The 16,569-nt window shown below is 43.6% G+C and overlaps 1 protein-coding gene across 2 annotated transcripts in view; it reads right to left on the minus strand.

Annotated features, from left to right (window-relative positions):
* LOC147331619 (semaphorin-3D-like) overlaps positions 1-15,776 on the minus strand; it is a 105,646-nt gene extending 89,870 nt beyond the window's left edge. The window contains exon 1 of one of the 2 annotated variants that reach the window (XM_086294027.1): positions 15,603-15,776. The gene's annotated coding sequence lies outside the window, so the exon portion shown is untranslated. The remainder of the gene's footprint in view (positions 1-15,602) is intronic. The other variant, XM_086294026.1, reaches the window with a different exon arrangement.
* Between the last annotated feature and the right edge of the window lie 793 nt (positions 15,777-16,569).

Below are 16,569 nucleotides of genomic sequence, written 5' to 3' on the forward strand. Positions count from 1 at the left end.
CTAATAAAGACAGAAGAGAGAGTGATAGTAAAAATCAATGGACAGCTGCATCATTGCCTGCAGAGGAATCTTTACAAGTTTAATTTTTGATGCTCTGAATGACTCCCATATCAACACTGATATTGGAGCGATCATTGTGATTGCATGCGTTTGACACACGTAATCGATTTTTCCTGCCAAAGTTTTGAAAAAGCAGCACATCCAGATGACTTTAAACGACGTCAGCAGTGACTTGAAATCATAAAACAGCCTTTGCGCTCCACTTCAGGCCTTCAGCAGCAGTTTTCCCTCCTGAAAACGGAGCTTTTCCAAAGCAGCTTCCAGTTGGAAACCTGGCGCTGTAGTGTTTACAGTGAAAAACAGAAGAAAGTCGAATAAAACTGCATCTAATATATCTGTTTATGTTTATTACAAAGAAAAGGTTGCCTATGTATTAAAAAAAAGCCTCTGAGGACTTATCAAAAAGAGCATGTCCAAGAAATTTTACAGAATACAGAATAAATAATGAATCAATCATCAACAGAGTGATGAAATTCTTCAGAAACAGCAAAGCAAGAGATAACAAAAAGAAGAAAAAAAAAATAAAGCCATGAAAATGATAAATAGCGCTAAATGGTTATCAGCGTGTTTAATTTGGCAGCACTGAGCCTCTTTTCTAAATACTGATAGGTCACATCATAATAAAGAGAGTGCAGCTGAGGACACATCCTGAGTCCTTATCACACTTGGAACAAAAGTGCCTTATCTCACTCATTTGATAATATTTCTCGGCTTGACGGGTGCTTTGTTACCTCATTATGACGTTAAAGTCAGTGAGCGAACTAAATCAGACTGACTTTTATATTTCCCACCTGTGATCATCTTCACATTCGGGGACCCAAAAAAGGAGTTTTAAGAACATTTAAAACAAACATTTCCTGACACGTCTGGCTCCGAGGGTCCAGTAATAAATGCCAGTTAACTCACGTCTACACTCAAACACATCGATGTCGGGATTGATAAGGTTCTAAAATATGGGAAACCAAAGTTTACAGTCGCATGTGAAACTACACAGTTTAGCACGGTGTAGAAAGAGTTTGATAGATGCAGCTGACTTTGTGTGTCTCAGGCTTTCACCACAAGTTCAAACATCCGCTATACTGGATAAACCCATTAAAGAGAGATTATACATATTCAAATAATAGCTATGAAAAAAGCATATCTGCTGTAGTACTTTTTTGTGCCACTAGGGTGACTATAACTCAATTTAATTTTATTTATACAGCGCCAAATCACAACAACAGTCGGCTCAAGGCGCTTTGTATTATAAGATAGATCCTACAATGGTAAATGGTCTGTATTTGTATAACGCTTTACACATTCAGTCATTCACACACTGGTGATGGCAGCTACATTGTAGCCACAGCCACCCTGGGGCGCACTGACAGAGGCACTAATACAAGGAGAATTATTATCACCAAACACTTTGGCGACAGTGGGAAGGAAAAACTCCCTTTGAACAGGAAGAAACCTCCAGCAGAACCAGGCTCAGGGAGGGGCGGGGCCATCTGCTGTGATTGGTTGGGGTGAGAGAAGGAAGACAGGATAAAGACATGCTGTGGAAGAGAGACAGAGGTTAATAACAGATATGATTCAATGCAGAGAGGTCTGTTAACACATGGTGAGTGAAGAAGAAACACCCAGAGCATCATGGGAATCCCCCAGCAGCCTACACCTGTTGCAGCATAACTAAGGGAGGATCCAGGGTCACCTGGTCCAGCCCTAACTATATGCTTTAGCAAAAAGGAAAGTTTGAAGCCTGATCTTGAAAGTAGAGATAGTGTCTGTCTCCTGAATCCAAACTGGAAGCTGGTTCCACAGAAGAGGGGCCTGAAAACTGAAGGCTCTGCCTCCCATTCTACTTTTAAATACTCTAGGAACAACAAGTAGGCCTGCAGAGCGAGAGTGAAGAGCTCTAATAGGGTGATATGGTACTACAAGGTCATTAAGATAAGATGGGGCCTGATTATTTAAGACCTTGTATGTGAGGAGCAGGATTTTGAATTCAATTCTGAATTTAACAGGAAGCCAAAACAGGAGAAATCTGCTCTCTCTTTCTAGTCCCTGTCAGGACTCTTGCTGCAGCATTTTGGATCAGCTGAAGGCTTTTCAGGGAGTTTTTAGGACTTCCTGATAATAATGAATTACAGTCGTCCAGCCTGGAAGTAATAATAGTAATGTGGAGGAATTAAAATATGTTTGAATATTTTGTTTTGTGATGCCACTAAACTTTTACCCAAGTGTGCGGGCTTACTTCTATTAGTAGGCACCACTTGCATACTACGCACTTATCTGCAGATTTCCTAAAATTAAGCATCAAATCGAACCTGGCGACTTGTTTCTAGACCTGTGCACGTCGTTATATCACTGCAGAAACACTATTCCTTAGTACACACAGCGACGAGACAAGCCCAGGTATATCTGAGACCGAGAGCTGTGTCATCCAGTGATTGACTCCCTGAAATGGGAGCGACCTCATCAACCTCCAACAAAGCACAGAACTGTGCTGCTGAGGGTGGATTTTTTCATTAACTGTGGAAAAATGCTCACAGTATCCATGGTAACCTGAACATCCAAACATTACCACGGATACTGCGAGCATCTTTCCATGCTAACTGTAAGCAGCAGGAGCCTGTTGGTCTCGTCTATAAATACCAGGCCGGCTCTTGCTTTTCCTTTTTCGGGGTTATTAATTGCGTGGGACTGGGCTGCAGCTCTTTCTCATGGTGAACATGACTTCTCAAAGCTAATCTTCCACTGCTATCATGCAGGGGCCTCCACTAGAACCAGGTCAGTGACCCACACCGGGTCCTGACCTTTGGTCTGAGGCAGCACATCCTCAGCCGTGACCCAGCTGTCGTGGCTCCTCTTGAGGCAGCTGATGTATAAACGCAGTGCTGCTCAGCTGACATCCTCTGAGGCTGAGACACTGATGTAAGCCTGACTGGGTGGTCCGTCTGTCACTCAGTCTCTGTGTACACTTTCAATATCCTTTTCTAACACAACTTTTCCCTATGAGCAAAAAATGCTATGAAAATAGAGCTTTACTTGCTTCCTATAAGAATATCTGCCCTACTTTCTGCTCCCAAAAGCCACATTTTGCCATCTAATACAATGTTGGCTTGGACCAATGTTACATATGATAATATGATACCAAAATGAAAACTCAGAGTGTCTGTGGTTGAGCTTTGCTGCTGCCCACACTGCTGCAGGAAATCCTCCAAGAACAATCCTGGACTTAATTAAATGTTTTTCCTACAGGCACTAAAAGGCAAAGCTGGAGTTATTGAACACGTCTCACACTGACCGCAAATCAGTCAAACAGACTTTCAATACCTTCTGATGTTCTCACCTCTTCTGATGATGAGGTAAAACTGGAGAAAAGCCTCAGAAGTACAAAGTTTCCTTAGTTGCTGCAGCCTTTAGACAACGTTCCTCAAACTGAAATAAACTCAGGAGTCCTCATGAGTAAATACTCACACAGCGGGATGCAGTCGGACGTCAGTTATGCACAAAAATCTATTTTGTATAGATTCTGGAGAGAAACGGGAACAATGAACACACACATGATCCCTCTCAGACGGGCAGATGTGGCCATGCTGCAGTTTCTCTCCTTCGCTGTCAGAGGAACAGTTTGACATTTTGGAAAAGACGTGTATTTGTTTTCAGGCAGAGAACGAGATCAGGAATGATGGATGGGCATCAGCTCCAAGTTTTCCGAGCCTCTGGAGTCAGATTCCTTTTATCAAAGCCTGCTGGGTTTTCTGAGGGCTGCACATTGCAAAACAATGCGGAGCATTTTCCTACCCTGGAGCAGGACTCAATAAAAAAGACGCACAGAAGCATCTGCTTCTCCTTCAGGGCTGTAACTCTCCTGTGTGTGTTGGTTTAGTGTTCAGTTTGCAGGTTGGGGATTCAGATATTTCATGTTTTAATAACAAAGTGGTTTTACACATTTACTGACACCTTTTATGCTCACAGCAGAGAACATCGTGCTTCAGCAAAGTTTAATAACACTAAGAGTTGCAAAGTGAATGAACAGCAGAGCTTTTCTGAGGAAGGCCTGCTCGGTCTCAGAGGCTGCGAGCTGAAGCTTCAGATATCTGCTGTATGTAGTTATTCCTTTTAAACAACCAGCAGCAGGTGAGAACAAAGCTGTGTGTAGAGAAGAAGAATAAACCCGAGCTGCTGCGCTCTGTCACCTCAGTGAACACTTTCCTCATCATTTTATGGCCTCAGGTGCTAATTTGAGTCTGTTGAATAGAGCAGGATGGACATTTTGGAAGTCATGGTCCAGATGGATGAGTCTGCCTTACTGTGTGACAGACAGGTAACATCTGCCTTCATAACAGCAAGATGGCAAGAGTGAAAAAAAAAAAATTGGGGGTCTAATGTGTATGTTGGGGTGTAGGAATGGAGGGTGACGATAGGAACTTGTGTTTATTTTCTGCTTTTCATTTGTTCAGCACTTTGAGTTCCATCTTTGCTTCATAAATAAAGTTTGGATTGATTCACAAACCAAGTGATGATGTAACAGAGGCTGTATCCATCTTTTATGAACAGTCAATGATTTATACAGCTCTACTTCTAATTTCCCGTAAGCGACTCAGTGAAGAACCTGATGGTGTCCATCACTGTGTTTATCCATTTAGAGCCATTTAGGATTGTCCAAAGGTAAATGGTCTGTATTTGTATAGCGTGTAACTTAATCCCTAAGGATTTACACGTTCAGTCATTCACACACTGGTGATGGCAGCTACATTGTAGCCACAGCCACCCAGGCGAGGCTGCCGGACACTGGCGCCACCGGGCCCTCTGACCACCACCAGTAGGCAACGGGTGAAGCGTCTCGCCCAAGGACACAAAGACCGAGACTGTCCAAGCCGGGGCTCGAACCAGCAACCTTCCAACTACAAGATGAACTACCAACTCTTGAGCCACGATCGCCCCGAGGTAAGGTAACTGTGATCTTCACATGACATTAATTCACAGTTTGTTTGTTTTTTGTTTAATCACTACAAAAACTGAGCAGCTCCAAGTTTTATTAGGTGTGCGGTGAAAGAAAGCCTGCATCTCATTTTCACAGCCTAATGTGAGGATTTGCATCAGCCTCTCTTGTCCTTTATGTCATTTGTGCCAAATTAGTTTAAAAAATGAAACTTAGACAGTTTAATCACAAAATAATAGAGTGGATGAAGAAGCAGTGAGTGAATGGAAGCTAAAATCCGAGGCAGGGACGATATTTTACAGATTAAATAGAAATCTTCTGTCTTCTCCCTTTTTGTCTCCTTCACACACACTCAGGAAACAACAGAGGAGGAAGGAAAAACAACAAAATGCACACAGAGCATCCTAACGACCGGCAGCCACAATAGAGCCATTCTCCGCCTGTGAATGCACCTCGCCTGCAGGATGGACACACACACAGCAAAACACACTCACTCCCAAAGCAGCGATTGTGCAAAGCCTGCAGCTCATTCACGAGATGTTCAGAGTCCCACGTTGACAGCACAGACCACCACAAAAGAAAGACACACACACACACACACACACTCACACACACACACACACTCACACACACTCACACACACATTCTCACACACACACACACACGAACAAAAGGCAAAAGGAGTCGCTTCCTGAACAATCACACAATAATACTGAGATACCTGGGGAGGACTGGAGCGATATATATGGGAAAGTGATGTTGGAACAATGTGATCTAACTTTTGTCCCTTTTAAAAAATTTGAATTTATTCACAGAAGTTTGATTTGATGGGCGGATGCTGGGATTTTTTCCCATGTTGGTGTTTAGAATAAAAGCGGACAGTTTAACCATTTCTAGAAAGACACTTCAGTTTTTTGTCATCTTACAAACCACACGAGACAAGTTAGCGTCTCTGGTTCTATTAAACTGAAGAGACGGAGGATCTCATCTGGCTAAACTTCAGTTAGTGTTGACCAGTGTTGGTCAAGTTACTTGAAAAAAGTAATCAGTAACTAATTACTTCCCCCAAAAAGTAATCCCGTTACTTTACTGATTACTTATTTTCAAAAGTAATTAATTACTTAGTTACTTTTTAAAAACACGATGTACAACCTGAAGAGGTGATAAAGTGATAGATCTTTCAGCCCAATTCTACTTTTTCTACATAATCCATCATACAAAATGTAATCAGATGGAAAAGTCTCTTTTTAAAACTTGTTTTATTAGTTTTAATCTTTTAACTTTATGCATCAAGCAAAGATTTAATTATATGCAACATTCTCTGACTGGAAGAAATTAGTTTAACATTTAAACCTATTTTCTGCACATTCCAGCACATAAAATAAAATGTTTTTTGTGTTGACACTCACAGCAGAAAATAAATAAAGTCAAAGACTCAGCGGTCCTGTTGCTCTATTTTCACCTGTAAAGCAGGAGTGAGGTAGGCGGAGGTTTACCCTGGTGCAGGTGCGCCGCAGCGGTCAGTGGAAGAATCTGCGAGTGAATTTCCCATTACATCATTGCGCACTCTGTGCTTGTTTAGGGGTTTTTTTTTTCGCTGTAAAAAGAAGTTTTCTTCCCACGCACAGCGGACACTAATGTTTTTGTCACTTTTTATGGAATCAAACTCAAAGTAAGGTCAGTACTTCCACGCTTTAAACGCTGCACGCTCATACTCTCTCCCACACTCGATATATGATCCATTGTTGATCTGCACACAGCTGCACACAGTTCACTGCATCATTCCATGTTTGGCACTGATCACCACCTGCACTCATGTATGTATGTGTGTGTGTGTAATATATATATATATATATATATATATATATATATATATATATATATATATATATATATATATATATATATATATATATATATATATATATATATATATACTTAGCACTTTTAACTCTTATTCTCATTTTTATTTTCATGTCTATTTAAGCTTAATTTATAACAGTATGTTTGCACTGAAGCACCGCAGCAATTTCCTAATGTTGTAAACCCGCTCAACATTTGGCAATAAAACCCTTTCTGATTCTGATTCTGTTGTCACGAACGTCGCACTCGCTTACGTCACTGTCATGAGACATTCTTGCAAAAAAAAAAAATCACAGTTTTAGTAACGCAGTAACGCAGCGTTCCTACGGGAAAGTAATGGTAATCCAATTACCGTTTTTGCAATAGTAATCCCTTACTTTACTCGTTACTTGAAAAAAGTAATCAGATTACAGTAACGCGTTACAAGTAACATGTTACTGCCCATCTCTGGTGGTGACAGCTAAAACCCAACTAAAATATTTGAATATATACATCAGACGGCATAACTTGCACCATGTGCACCTCCACAGAAAAGCAACTACAGCCATACTGACGGAGCCTGAAACAACTGTGATCAGTTTCATCCTACGCATGATTCTACGCCACGTCTTCTTCTGCTGCCACTTTTCCAATGAACAGGAAGGAAGCGGATCAAGTCAAAGGGAGAAAATCAGGTGTTACAGAACAACAATCTCCTTGCATTCAACGTGGAAACAGAGTTACGGTAAGCTTAAGGTGCCAAAGGCTTCATTTCTCAAACAGAAGAGTCGCCCCCTGCTGGTCATTGCAAAGAATCACAGTTCGCCATGAGCTTTAATTTTCCCGTAAGGTAAACCGAACTTTGACACTTTTTAATTCTTGGATCCATTCGATGTCATAGAAATCAGACAGTCCAAGCACAGAAGCCCCACCCACCCCTGCTTTAACTTTCTGTTTATGGCAGCGAATAAGAAGAAAGGTGACTTAAAGGGGGAGGAGCTAATGCTGCTCATGCCTGCACCAGTGCAGAATAAAGATGAATAAGAGCAAATCTGAAACTGTGAATCATGCAAAGTTACTCTAGAAGAGTCCAAGAATAAATACACGGAGCTGAAATGAGAAATTGAAATTCCCTTCAAGGCAGCCAGACTCCCCGGAGCTCAGTAAACAGCCCAAATTACATAAAAGGCTGACCTGACTGTGGTTTCTGGGTCAGCGTACTGTAAATCCGCCTGCACAGTGGGTATAAGAACCAGCTCTGCATGTTCTGCAGGGCTGAGAACTTTCCCAGCACCGAGTCAGTGAGTCCATTAACCACAGCAGCCCGGCCCTGACCTGAGGGACTGGCTGGGAGTTCTGGGTCGAGCTCACAGAACAACATAAAATTTTACACGAACTAATGAATGGACTCTCTCGCTGTGTGGTTTGTGTCCTCTGTGGCACTGAAAGGTGGGGAATTTCTCAGCTTCACAAAAAAAAAAGATAAAAAAAAAAACGTGTTTGTGTCCAGAGAGCTGGATCCTGCAGGAAACAGAGGAAGAACAAGGGGTTTGTTTAATGATACAAAACCCTTCACGGATGAAGACGAGGATATTTTTCTGGGCTCTTCATCAACGTCTGCATATTTGTGTGTTTAGCAGTGGTTTCAAAGATTTTTGACATTTTAATCGCGGCCCTGAATGTTTTATTTTGTGATGCTAACCCTGGATCAGCCTAAACTGGCATCAGCGGGATGATGAAACGCTGAGCAACTCTAAAAAAACTTCACCTGCCATCATTCATTCAACAATCACACGGCAGTGGGCGGAGACTTCTCCACCCATTCAGGCCCCTGCTGTGATGGTGCAGGTTTAGTTTAAGCTTCCAAAATGAGGAAAGGAGGGAACAGTCCTCACTGAGACACTGCTAAAGCAAAACACTGTAAATTTCCCCAGTGGAGCTAAAGTGGTGCACAGCAGAGAGTGGGTGAAAAGGTACATTACCAGTTTATTCTAGCCTGACAGATTTTTGCTCTCAGCTATGCAAAAACGTGCAGTTTAGAAAACAAAATCAGTGGAAGCATTTAAAAAGTCTGAGTCTGAATGAAAGGTTGCACAGAAATAAACACTTTCAGATAATGCGCTTTAAGCGAGCAGCAGAGAAATGCACGAGCGCATGGACGGTCTTTTTCCTTCTTCTGTGCGTCTAACCTTTGTGTTAAAGAGACAATAGCAGAGAAGAAAAGGGAGCGAGTGGAGGGGTGACACAGCGGAGAGTGGGATCAAACCAGGACCCCTGCGGTGAGAACTCAGAGCCACGCTATACCAAGCAAGCTATATAAAACAGCCTTTGTGACCTGTGTGTTTAATATGCAACCAAACTCACTCCAGCTCTCAGCAATTTCCAAAACCACAGACCCAAAACTGCCCCAAAGTGGACCTATTATTAACTGCGTCCGACCAAAATGGGTTTAAATGAGGGAAAAGCAGCGGCGCTGCCTCACCACAGGAAAGCAGCAGGAGATGCCTCCTGGACAAAAGGTATTTCAGGCACGTCCCGCTGAAAGCAGACCCCGGTGCGGATCCATAACATGCTGGATAGATTAATTATGCCATGTGGCTGGGAATGCCCCACGGCAAGAGGAGCTAGGGGGAATTTCTGGAGTAACTGCTCCCCTGACAAGTGGCTGGGAATGAACAGGTTATCGACATTTAAGCTCGTTTTCAGGCCTTTTCCCCACAAGCTGAGGTCCAGCATACAGCACAGCTGAATCCTAACTGAATTTATCATTTTGGCTTCCAACGATTATTAAAATGAGACAATCAAAATCAAGCCCAGTTCTGTTCCCCACCAGGCGGAGGCAGGGTTAGTTTATTTACTTCACCTCCTTCGGAAAACTCATTTCTTCTTTTTAAACGTAATAAATGCACAATTTTTACAAGTCTGGGTAATTTTCTGAAATAATCATCATCTCAATATTAACCAAAAGTCTTATTGCCTTCAAGCCACACATGTGCTGCCCTGTGTTCAGTTTCTCTGGTTGTTAGCCTCGTCAGTGCTGCTAACGAGCGCTAACGGCTCCAAGAGAAGCACAAAGTCTAAATGAGGATGATCGGTGAGTCAGAGATCAAAGTTAGTGTGGCGGTGAGAGCTTTGTGTTGCACATTTTATTTTATTTTCACTCACTGGTGCTGAACACCACGGGGCTGGTTTGGTTTAGGACAGGGGTGGGCAACTCCAGGCCTCGAGGGCCGGTGTCCCTGCAGGCTTTAGATGTGTCCTTGAACCAACACAGCTGATTTAAATGGCTAAATTAGCTCCTGCAGTTCTCCAGAGGCCTGGTAACGAACTAATCATGTGATTCAGGTGTGTTGACCCAAGGTGAGATCTAAAACCTGCAGGACACCGGCCCTCGAGGCCTGGAGTTGTCAGAGGTGAGACAGCACAGGCAAAACTAACCAGGGCGGGGCAGAAAAATATAAAAGAAAGAAAAGTGATAAAGGTGAGGAGAAATGGAAAGTCAGAACTACTACTTTTAAGCAGAACTACAACAGAAAGAAAGAATCCAGCCGGCGCTGCACAGACGTGGAGGCCGCTGCAGAGACAGACGTCAGAAACACCTCGTTAGGACGGCCGGTGACACAAACATCAGGAGCTGCTGGGATTGGCACAAACGAATGAAAACCTGATCAGGGAACTTTATGGGATCATTCCGACTCTTGCTTTGGGAATAATCAAACTACAGCTCAGCGACAAATACAGACATAAAGTGCGGACAGGACTTCGTGCGCGTGGGTCCATGGAGGCCACGTGGTGGGAAGCTTGGACTTCTTTAATAAAGTACAATAAGAGAGAAAAATTCATGTCACTTATTTCATTCATTAGCAGAGCGAGTGCAGCTGGATCAGGGTGTAACACTTCATGTTGCTTTATCATCCGTCTGATTAAGAAATAATATTCCTGCATGACTCGTGTACGTTACACAAGGAGCTGCCCTCTGTCTGCTTTATGATTAATCGCCGCCCCAGTTCTCGTCCACATGAACAGCGACAGGTTCTCGAGTTCCTGGAGCCAAAGATTAAATCTTTAATTTGCTTCTTTTGACACATCGAAGTCAAAACTGCAGAAATATTGAGTTTACTTAAAGCTGAAGTCAGTCTCCAGGTAAATATGACTCATTAAATCACTTTAAATAATAATAAATAACTATAATAATTATGTGTGTGCGCTCGCGCTTTGACTGGCACAGACAGACTTTCTAATTTGCAAACACAACTGCACGATAACAAAATGCAAATCTACACAAAGCTTTCATTTGACCTTCGACCTGCTCCGTGCATAAACATCTCATCACCTCCCCCCTCGGGATGAAGACTAACGTGGGCCGTTACAGTGAGTTAGGACTCGAGGGCCGGTGAGTCTGGTTCTTTGAGGCCGAGCCGGGCCGCGGACAAAAGGAGACTTTCCATCACTTTTAATGGAGGAGCTGACATCGCGCGTCGAGTCTGGATGAGCGACGTTGCCTTTTCGCTACGTGGCTCGTAAACTTTTTCCATCCTCAGAGGACACGTTGACGTTATCGCAGGGAAAAATAAGACAGAAGCATCAGGAGTGCTGAGAAATGTGGATGGAAACTCCCTCTTAGTCCCTCAGGTTCTCGGACAATTTAGGAGAAGATAAACTTTATTTAGCCCCCAAATTCCTCTGATACAGCAGCCAAAACATTAAACATAATGTAGCTACAAGTACAGCAAATACACATGTGGATTATCCCACATCTGAGAAACGTCCCACCTGCTTCCCTCGGGAGCAGCCGATTTATTTTGCATACAATAAATTTACTATTTTGTTGAACGAAGCCATGTGAAACATATTACCATGTATATTTTGTATATTTTTGCCTTTCAGGCCCTCAAAGTTGAGCTTTGGCGCTCTTTGACTCTTTAACTCTTTAACTCGAGTCATTTTGCTCCAGCGTTTTTGAGTCCTTTGAACTTTAGACGTTCAGGAGATCCACATGAAACTTTCAGCACCAAAAGTAAAGAACACTTTGCAGGTAATGAGGAGACGCAGGAGGGATATAATGCAGGGAGGAGGACACCTGGTGCAGCTTTGATGAGTTTGTTCCCACCGCAGGCTCAGGAGCACAGACGCTGATACCAAACTGCAGCGAGGCAGCCTCAGTGCAACAGTACACACACCAGCATGTACAAAAGCACACACACACACACACACACACACACACACACACACACACACACACACACACACCTGATGGATCAGAAACTGATTTTCAGCATCTCCACTGATCCAAAGAAGTTCTTCCTCGGGGAGTCTGAAGCAGCCGTCCTGCCGCCCAGCAGCCGACACACTCCTGGGTCATATGAAGGCAGTCGGTATCAAAGCCACAAAGAGCAGAATGGAAAACAGACCTGAAGTTCAGACGGGATCAGCTGGATTGAATCAGAGCGTTACATCCATGGAGAACGAGAAGCACATTCCAGGAATCCATCTGGGATGCTGCAAAGCGCATCAAACACAGAAAGGATCGGAACGCCCGCTTCAACCACGGAAAGCACCGCGCAGCACGGATGCTTTGACAGATTACACCTTCAGTCCAGCAGCAAGAGCGCAGGACGCTGCATCCTGTCACGCCGTGAAAGCAAGAAGATCTGCTCACATGATTCCCAGACGTGGAAAAGTTAGAGGCAACAGAAAGAAGCATCCATGCAGGATGAAACCCTTCATGTGGTTTTCTCATTTCTAAACAGGTTTCTGGAGGTCACCCTGTGGAAGGATTATTAATGGTCGTCTTTGTCTCCGCGCGTGTTGGCAGCTACCTGAGGTCAGAGTTCGGCCTCGCCTTTTCGGACTTTTTTCATTTTAATTATGTTTAAAGTTCAACAAACTGTAAGAGAGATAAATTCAGGATATTTGAGGACAGGACAGTCTGGAATAAGTGCTGTTTCAGTTCTGGGTGATGCTGACTCAGCCCCCAGCAGCCTGACATGTGTAACTTTCACTAACCAGCTGCAGGTTGCACTAATACTGTGATTTTCTCCTCTGCTCTCCACGCTGTGCTGTAACGTGCACGGATGACATCTTGCTTTGTCATTCGAGTGCCCGCTGGGATCAGTGCGTCTGCCTGTTTGTCTCTGGATGTTTCTCTGCTGCTCATTTTAAATGTTCCAGACTGACGAAAACAAAAAACTCCAACCACGAGTGAAAGTGAGGCTCTTCCTAAGTGCTGCAGCCCAGCTTTGAACTTCACTGCTCTTTGGCCGGCAGCCATCAGATAAGACTTATCAGGAGCCGTTGTTGATTCAACTCATGGAGCTTGACTCGGCTTTTAAGAACACGAGCAAAAAGCCCGCTGCGTGCTCGCCGATCTCCATCTCTGGGCCAAAACCTGCTGTCAGTTTTCCTCCACGCCTCACGCTGACATGAGCTTTTCCTCGTTTTCTCTCCTTTCACTCAGCAGCCAGCTTGATACAAACAGAGTAAAACCCTCTCCTGACCGAGAGGGAGTCAAGTAGCTTCAACGGGCTCCACTCAGGAGCTTCACAGATTCAGCGAACCTGCAGATTTAAAGGGCTCTTCCTCAAGTTTCCTTTAAATTAAACCAATTAATTTTGCAGAAACAAGTTATTTGTGCTCATTTTTAGGCCACTTAGATTTCTTCCTTCTGAAGTCAAGAGTCTTCACAGTTTAATCCCCCAACTAATCTCAATGTCAGCCTCTTTTAAAAATATGAAGGAGTGAAGGAAATGCATTAAAACACTGGAAACTAGAAGGACACCAAAGCCAGTGCACGTCTTCCTTCAGCCCTGCATCCGTCTCCACCAGCTTTTGTGTTGTTCTGGTCACCTCAGACTCGTGGCCCACAAAAGAAACCCGAACTTGATTTGATTTTTGGGGGATAGTTATTAAACTTTTTCTAGAAAAAAGTCCAAATAGTTTTTTGTCCCCTGATTCTCTCTGTCCCCCTGAAAACTTTGGACAAAGGTCAGCGCTTGCGTCCCATCATCACTGAGGACTTTGGGGGTTTTGAGGTCTCTGCAGGTGACTTACCTGTTGCAGAGCAAAGCCTTGTGATGTTCAGCTTCTTAATTAAGTTCATTAACAGATTATCATGCAGCTGTTTCCTCTTCTGGTCGGTGGTCAGTCTGCATGTTTGCTTAAGGTCCAATGATCGTTGGGTCTATTCGGATTTATTGTTGCTGAGAATTATTCACCTTCAGTTTGATTTGGTTTCAGGACCGACTCCATTGGTATAAATAAGGAATGAATAGGTGACTCAGTAGAATGAGCTGATGACGTCTTATTGTGGAAGCCAGACAAACACCGAGTTCCCACAGCAAAGAGTCCGACGACCAAACGAAGCAGAAAACACTCAAATCAACACATCAGAGAATTTTTGCATTTTAATGCACAAAAAAACAAAATAGTGAACAGATCATTTTCTCTAATCACATCGTTTCAGGACAGAATATAAAAACCAGAAAACTGAAATGTCGCGTTTTCAGTCTGTCACTGACACGCTGCAGGTCATGTGTCACAGAGCGAGCTCCCACGCAGAGCACACAGGTGTCTGATATCTGCACAGCAGCAGCGCTGCAGTTTGAGAGGCGACACAATGACACAAAGCAGCCAGGAAACAACAAACACACACAGAGGACAGGAAGCAGCAGCCCCACGGTCACACTGTACAGCAGAGGAGGGGGTGAAGTCCATAACAGGAAAGGCCGGGACAATGGGGGGAGGTTTACCCACGGCAGAGACACGGAGCCACTGTACCGTCAGATCCTTCTGTGGTTCTGCCTCTAACAGCCTCGGCTGCAGGTGCCTCAAACATGCTCACAGGGCCACTCACAGCTCGAATGTCCATGAAAAACTCCTGTGGGCTCCTTTAGTTTAGCCCTAAAAGCTTCTAACTCAGAGCTGTCACACTCATGTTAATTCATGGACATTAAATGATGTTTTTAAGTGTAAAAAGAAGCTCATTCATATGTAATGAGTCATCCAGCAGGTGGAGAACAGCCTGCTGAGCAGAAATAAGAAGTTTCAACAACATGTCTCAGTTTTTCCACTTTCAGTCTGCAGTAACTCTGCCTCGGGCTTAAAATTCTCTCTTTCTTAGTAAAAATAAAGTGAAGAGTCCATAAATTATGTCTGCAATTTTTACACTTTGCAAAGTCATCCAGAAGACACATCGAACCTGTATGATGGGCTGTAGCTCCTACTCTGCAACCCTCAGTGGCCAAAGCTCCAACAAAGACACAAGACGGGGTGTCCTCGCTGACCATGAAAATTCCCTGGATCCTCCTCAGCTGCCACCAAAATGCCAACAAAACCCTATAAACTTCCCCAGTGACAAAAATACTCTTCCTCTGTGGGCACTAAGGCCACCTCAGGCACCAGCACAACTCCTCCACAGTGCCCAGCCTGAAACCTCCCCATCAAGGATTCCTCACATCACCAGAAGATATTTATATAAGCAGAACTGTACCTTCTAAACGGGTGTCGTTAGTCCTGCCGGGACTGAATGAGATTAAATTAAACCTTTTCATCAGCTTAAAATCTGCTGGAAACTTCCCACAAACCTCCTGAGCGGAGACACGGGAGGATGAGTCTCCTCTTAACACACGTGTCCTCTGTGGACCAAACACGTCACCGATGCATCAGGAATAAATCATAAGAACAGTAAAAATTAAAAACACACACTTAAAAAAAGCTTTCCTCCTGAGACAGCAGCAGCGCATCCACACGCAGAATGAAACTTTCACAAACTCACCGAGCAGAAGTCTCTCTGTGTGCGTGGATCTGTCTCCGTCTCACTTTATTCCGCTTCCGCAGAGCCGCCGCAGATCCCGGTGGTGATGCAGCGGGTACCGGACGGGTCACCTGAAGGCTTCACACGTTATAAACACACTGAGCGCGTGCGGGCTGGAGGCTGAGCCACTCCTGCACCCTCAACCCACCCGCCCTGAACGTGCTGCCTTCACGTGCAACTCGGAACGTCCGACGTCCACATTTCACAGTGATTGGAGTCTGTGGTTTTTATCTGCCATCCACACTGACGGGCAGTGCCTGAAGGGGTTTAATTACTGATGCACTGAAAACAACGCAACGACACAAGCCAGTAAAAACACAGAGATAAATTCTCAAAACAACCAAAAACACTTTAATATTCTAAAATAAATACGACGCAATATTAATACAAACAGACGCAAACTGACCGGAAAGAAAAGCAAGCGGCTTCAAAACTCTAAACAACAAGAAAAGCAATAAAAGTGCAGAACTACATAATGGCAAATCCGGTTTTTAGAAAAGATACTGTTCGAGCTTTAAAATAAAATTAATAACTTGCAATATGCAGCAAAAAGTATTTCTTTCCCAGAATTCAGTTAATATCTGCCACCATGAATCACACCCCTCTGGCTATCACACTAGATTACACAGGGCCAAGGCCCCCGGTCCACGAGCTCAGTCTGAAGAGGCTTTATGAGACAGGAACAATGAGCCCAAGGAGGCCAGTTAGAGGAAAAAATGCAAAATGAGTCAAAAACGTTAAGAAAGACTCAAAAACCCAACAAAAAACGGACAGAGACAAACAAACTCAGGGTTTGGTTGAATTAAAAATGATTTGGCGTCAACAAAGAGGGACAACAGACTTAAAGACTTAAAATGACACAAAAATGAAACTTAAAGCCATAAACACTAGTTTAAACACTTAAATATATTATAAATAAATCTCTGCC

Source organism: Aulonocara sp. 'chitande type north' Nkhata Bay, linkage group LG5 (genome assembly GCF_057382095.1).
Source record: "Aulonocara sp. 'chitande type north' Nkhata Bay isolate Kocher_YH1m ecotype deep benthic linkage group LG5, A_spYH_male_GT1.1, whole genome shotgun sequence".
NCBI lineage: Eukaryota > Metazoa > Chordata > Actinopteri > Cichliformes > Cichlidae > Aulonocara > Aulonocara sp. 'chitande type north' Nkhata Bay.